The sequence below is a fragment of the Sebastes fasciatus genome, chromosome 3 (assembly GCF_043250625.1).
Source record: "Sebastes fasciatus isolate fSebFas1 chromosome 3, fSebFas1.pri, whole genome shotgun sequence".
NCBI lineage: Eukaryota > Metazoa > Chordata > Actinopteri > Perciformes > Sebastidae > Sebastes > Sebastes fasciatus.
Genome location: NC_133797.1, coordinates 16,937,807 through 16,944,336, shown reverse-complemented (window position 1 = coordinate 16,944,336; position 6,530 = coordinate 16,937,807).

The following is a 6,530-nucleotide window of genomic DNA, read 5'->3' as shown; positions in this document are numbered from 1 at the left end:
ACTATACCTGACTACCATATAGTTTACTGATTCCCTCTTAAAAACTCAGATAAATGAATAAACTTACTGACCTCTATTTAGTACCAAATAACAGTTCTTCGTGGGAAACGCTCTTGGAAATTAAGAAATGATGAATAAGTGTTACCATTTAAGAGCTGCATTTAAAAGAGACAGGCATAAAAAGTTGTGTCTATTGCCAGATTGTATGCATGCAACGTTGTACATGCAATGACATCACCGCTGTCTCGTCCCGCACCACCAAAAGGTTCTGCTCTGACATGGACTCCAGCTGCATTTATCTCCAATTTCCTTCCATCTGGTTTGAGTTTCACTCAAAGCCAGCCATGATAAAAACAGGCTTTACTTTGCAAAACGCAATACAGTGATACAGGACATGGTTAAAATTCAAGGAGAACTCTCCCTCGGTGATGGCTCTGAAGGTGTGGGCGGTGATGAGTCACTGCTCATCAGCAGTAATGATTTTGTGTGATTATCTGGACCTTCACGACGGCAGTGGGAAGAGCTATCTCACATATTGTTTCCTGAGCTCCTGTAGAAACTCATTTGGATTTCTTTTAGGACGTTCTGACATATGGTTAATGTACTGTTGATTCCTGTTCCTATAAAGAAGAAATCCAGACACTGTCTTGAGTGTGTTAGATTGGAATTATTAAAATGTAATAAAAATGCATCCACCAAAAATGTTGTATTTATCTGGTTCCCATCTGGTGAATGAATCCAACACAAACGTGTATCCATAAGGACATTTCACTTGAGGTTTAATTTATCTTCATCAGAACCAGTCCACACATACTCTTCACTTTCTGCTACCAAATTATGAAATATATTGTCTTAGCTGCTTGGAAATATACATATATCGAGTATGATCATTTACCGACTTACATAATATAACAATATGTTGTATACTTATTACTTTCATTATTATAAAATGGGGTCAAATTGATGTATAATGGTTAATAGGCTCCTGCTCGAAAATAACATGCCAAAAATGAATAGAGTGTATCTCTGCAACTACAGGGTCTATTTGAAAGAATTTGGTATCATAATGAAGGTAACGCTTGTGAGATTTCTGCAAAGGTGTATGCATCAGTATATATGTTCTTGGGTCAGAGTAAATAAAGATGGAACACAACATAAATGAAAGATTGCATTTCTGCCCAACAAAACTGTAAACTTTTAGAGTGAATATCCCTTTAGAATGATCCAGTTGCATCCCAAAACCTCTAGCAAACCATATCACAACATCTGAACATTACCTGTGCACAGACTGATGCTAATAAAGTAAAGCAGAGCAAAGTTGGAGAGGTTTTAGTAGAGGCATGTTAAGGCTCTGACTGTACAACTCATTTATTTTTATTTACATGCCACTATTCATTCCATCTAAATACAACTGTGTTTGGCTTTGTTTTGAAAAATCAATCAATCAGACCTCTATTCATGTTCTCATTCAAAGGAAGCCATAACTCATTGGTTTATTTGACCAGCTCAGGCCTGTATTGAAGTGCAATGCCTTTCTGATGAGTGCAGTACCACCATTCATCCATCAGATGGGAACATAGACTCTTTTTTCACATGAAAGACTGAGGCTGTTCGATGCTGGAGGAAGTGAAGAAGAGTGCAAATGCTCCTTCATGCCATGCAAGTGAATATAGACGGCTGGAATCAACTCAGAAAGGATCCAGAGACATCGGAGTAGCCATTAGCAGCGTTGATATGCTCTTGAACACAACATTTGATCACAAAACCGCAAACGTAAGACATCATTTATGGTTATGAAGTGAAGTTTATTTTGTCTCTTCTTCAGCTGCTGGTTCAGTGAGTTTCGGTGGAGTCACAGCTTTCAAAAAACCCTATCGTTTTGTGCGGGTAGCATGAAGTAGCAAAATCGCTGGCACCACTATGCGCGCATGCACTGTTAGTGTGTTTTTTGCTGTGTGCTCATTTAGTTGTTTGATGTTGGAACTGAGTTTAATTTTGGTAAAAATAGTTATCATGCACTTTTAGCCGAGCTTCTTATCGTTATGTGGGCATGCAGGATGAATATGGTGTTACATATTTAACATGTCCTTCTCAGAGGCCTGTAATACGGAGCGAGTTCATCATACCCAGGGTATTTTCTCCTTATCTGGCTTAACTAACCCTAACAACTGTGATCCCGCTAAACGGTCCTATGACGGTGGTTATCAACTCGGTAAATAAACCCAGGGCTTCTTAATCTGGCTATGAGCGCCTTCACATGAACAAAATACAAATACTGAAGAGTTAAGCACATAATCCAGACTAAAAGTAACACAGTTAAAGCTGCCAAATGCAGGAAGGACAGCTGGCAAAAGACAAAATAGCCGATGTGTGAAGGCGTAAATTAACAGACTTATTAGTTTAACGGAATACTCAAAAGTCAGATATATTCGTCTAGATGGTGCAGTGATATATAAACAGCTTTCAAAATAGAGTGAATCAACAGATTACAGTAGCCTTCATTATATTCTTTGGTAATGATGTGGCATGTATGACTATGTCAGCCTTGTCTCAACTGCGTCACCGACTCCGGCGGTATGAAACGGACTTGAGAGCAAGTAAAAAAAATAAATATAAAAACATAATTCAAAGCCGTAAGCAACCACAGCATACAGCCAGCTGTCCTTCCTGCATTTGTCATTTTAAACTGTGTTACTTTTAGCCTAAATTATGACTTAAACTTCTTTGTATTTTTGTAATATTATTTCACAATCTGCGCACCGAGCTGTGATCGGTCAGTAGGCGGGTGATTTTATACGAGTTGATCTCTTATCTGGTTCAGCATCAGTTACCATGGCGATCTACCCCGGTAAGAAGTAAAATCACCGTCTTGGGACACAAAAACCCTGAAGGGTTAACCCTGAAGTTCCCTCGCTAACCCCAAATCCTGCTTCGTAGTACAGGCCTCAGGTGTTTGTTGCAATGTGTGTAACGGCCCCCGCTGGGGTTCAAGAGGTTAAAATAACATTTAATTTAATAATAAAATAACAACACTTTATTTATATAGTGCCATTCCAAAACAATGTTTACAAGGTGCTTAACATGGTACAAAGAAAAGCAACAGAAACATGCACTTGTTAATCATAAAACAATAAGAAATAGCCCAGCATGGCATAACACATCGTAAAAAACATGGCAATTAACATTAAAACTACAAAAATACAAGTGTAGAAGTAAAATAGAAGGATCACAGGAAGGCTAGAGTATAAAAGTGTGTTTTAAGAAGAGTCTTAAATGAAGTGATAGACGTAGCCATCCTAATCTCCTCTGGAAGATTGTTCCAAAGTCCGGGGGCTCTAATGGCAACCTTTGTTTTTTAATCTGGATTTGGGAACCACCAGGAGAGCAGCACTTGAGGACCTCAGGGCCCGTGACGGCACATGATGTGAGAACTATAGCTTGGGGCCAAACCATTCCAGGCTTTAAAAGTGATAAGTACAATTTTAAAATCTTACCAATGTATGACAAACTCTTCATGATACTCTTACATAATACCCCAAAGCTCTTCAAATAGCCATAAATCAGTCATGCCACCATGGTGCACTTCTTAATCACACCTGCCTTTGATATAGGATTCAGGAGACACTCATTACTATAAGATTACCAGAGCCTGATAAATCCTTCTGCTTTATGATTCTCTTGTCAACGCACCATGTCAGAATGAGGCTAGACAGCCTCGGGACCATTACCTCAGGAGGCTCATCATAGAGAGATCATACCGACAGAGAGAGAGAGAGATCATGCATCAAATGATGATTCGTGAGTACATCAAAGGAAAGCATCTGTTTCGTAACCTTGGAGAAGAAGAAGAATTCAGGCTATTATTCAACAGATACACTGTCAGGCACAAAAGGTGGGCTGTAAGCTCATACTGTAGCGTCCTCAGTGAGGGTCCCACCTACAGTACAGTACAGTAAAATACAGTACAGTACAGGATGCAACAGCTGAGAAAGAGGAAACAGTATATCTATACCTGTCACCAGCAGAGAGGATAGATGTGTACAATGTCAACAGATATATACGAAACAGAGGGTTAGACTGACTTACCATGAGGTAAACTTGGTGCCAGAGGAGCCAAAACTGAAGTGATGTTCAAAATCTGTGTAGACGTTTTCAAACTTGACAGCATAAACATTTTAATGTTTTGTTTCAGTAGCTGACAGGAAGTAAACTTGGACCCATGCTGATGCCCTAGCAACAGAATGACAATGAAAAGGTGTGTGAAATATTACCAAAGAACGTACACTCACCGGCCACTTTATTAGGCACACCTGTTCAATTGCTTGTTAACACAAATAGCTAATCAGCCAATCACATGGCAGTAACTCAATGCATTTAGGCATCTAGACGTGGTGAAGACGACTTGCTGAAGTTCAGACCGAGCATCAGAATGGGGAAGAAAGGGGATTTGAACGTGGCATGGTTGTTGGTGCCAGACGGGCTGGTCTGAGTATTTCAAAAACTACTGATCTACTGGGATTTTCACGCACAACCATCTCTAGGGTTTACAGAGAATGGTCCGAACAAGAGAACATATCCAGTGAGCGGCAGTTGTGTGGACGGAAATGCCTTGTTGATGTCAGAGGTCAGAGGAGAACGGGCAGAGTGGTTCGAGATGATAGAAAGGCAACAGTAACTCAAATAACCACTCGTTACAACCAAGGTATGCAGAATACCATCTCTGAACGCACAACACGTCCAACCTTGAAGCAGATGGGCTACAGGAGCAGAAGACCACCCGGTACTAGCACCGGCCACTTTATTAGGTACACCTTGTACCTAATAAAGTGGCCGGTGAGTGTATATTGCCAAGAAGTGAAGGTACATTTTTTGTTCTATTGCCACATCAGCGCCTAGCAGCAAAGCTACGCTTCCACCATGTTGGAATGAAAGCAACTACTGGACGCAAGTAAAACGTCCGCCTAAAAAGTGCCGTACAAAAGTAAAACAATAATTTCTATATTATTGTCATACTCTACTGAAATGGCCTGTGTTGAACAATAAAATATTATAAATATAATACACGTTTTCAGTCCAAAATGTTTGGAGTTTTGTCTCTGTGCTTCTATACTCTTTAATATGACAGAGGCATCATTAAAGTGTGGCTAAAGTAGTTATCCAAATGGAGGCCTGTAAATGGAAAACAGGAGGGAGTCTAAAATTGAACCTCGAGGAACTCCGCAATTTATGTTGAAGTAGAGGAGTTTCCTATCAATGCATGTATTGGGTTTAAAATCCTAATCTAGAAACAAGTAACTATAATAAATGTAGTGGAGTACAATACAAAGTAAGATATTCACCAAAATGAATACACTGACAATAGATATGAATGCATGTACCGATGTGTCCCCATCTATAAGTATTATCTGTATATGCACAGATGTATATGAATGACAATTGCAGTTGTTGCCTACTACGACTACTACGAGTATTGGGGCCGCATTGAGGAAACCAAAAAAGAGATAATAATAATAAAGTCATAATATTACGAGAATAAAGTCTTAAGTTTACGAGAAAAAAAGTCGTAATATTATGAGAATAAATTCATAATATTATAAAGTAGTAATATATTTTATAGGGGAAATAGAGCAGCGTTCCGCCTGTGTGAAAATGAGGAACGTGGAGCATCTTGTGAAATTGCCTCTTTTGTGGAGGAGGAAATTACTTTTTTTCTCGTAAAGTTATGACTTTATTCTCGTAATATTATGACTTTTCTTTCTTCAAATAGTATGACTTTATCCTCATTAAATTACGACTTTTCTTCTTGTAATATTATGACTTTATTCTCAAAATCTCCGATTTTTTCTCTCTCAATGTGGCCCTAATACTCGTAGCCTACACTTTCTGTCACATTTCTTGTCAACATTAATCATTTTTTTTGCATCTGAAGAGCCTCCTATTCTTTTTTGTCAGTGTGCAGCATTTTTTTCATTTGATACAAAAAAAAAAAGAAACTGCTATTTAAATTTTTTTATACCCAAAAGGTTCATTGCTGTGAGTGTTTACAGTGTGTGGAAAAAGTCTGAAGCACATAAAAACAGCTACAAAAAATTATAGATCACTAAATCAATAACTATTTCTTAAAATATATTATTGTTATTAATGTTATCGCAATGTCCATAGCGCCCATTTTCTGACACACATAAGCACACAGTTGCTTCGTGGTTGATAAATAGCAGATTCACTTTAAGGACTTTGTGATGATACGGCACAGTCACTATATTTATATATTTCTGTAGACATTTCAATCTGTGTTCATTATTATGAAGCAGTTGAAGGTTTTGTCTCTTGACTGTGTCACTGACTGTCATCTCAGTCACTCTGGTTTCTATCTTTGGGACAGAGTGTTTAACATTTTAACAAACATTGGATCAGACTTGATTGGATTGAATTTTGAAGTAACTTTCCGTTTAAGTCCTTTTTATTTAGTTATTCATGCCAGTTTCTATTTTGAATTCAATGGTTTATTGAATCTGGACAGTTTATGACAG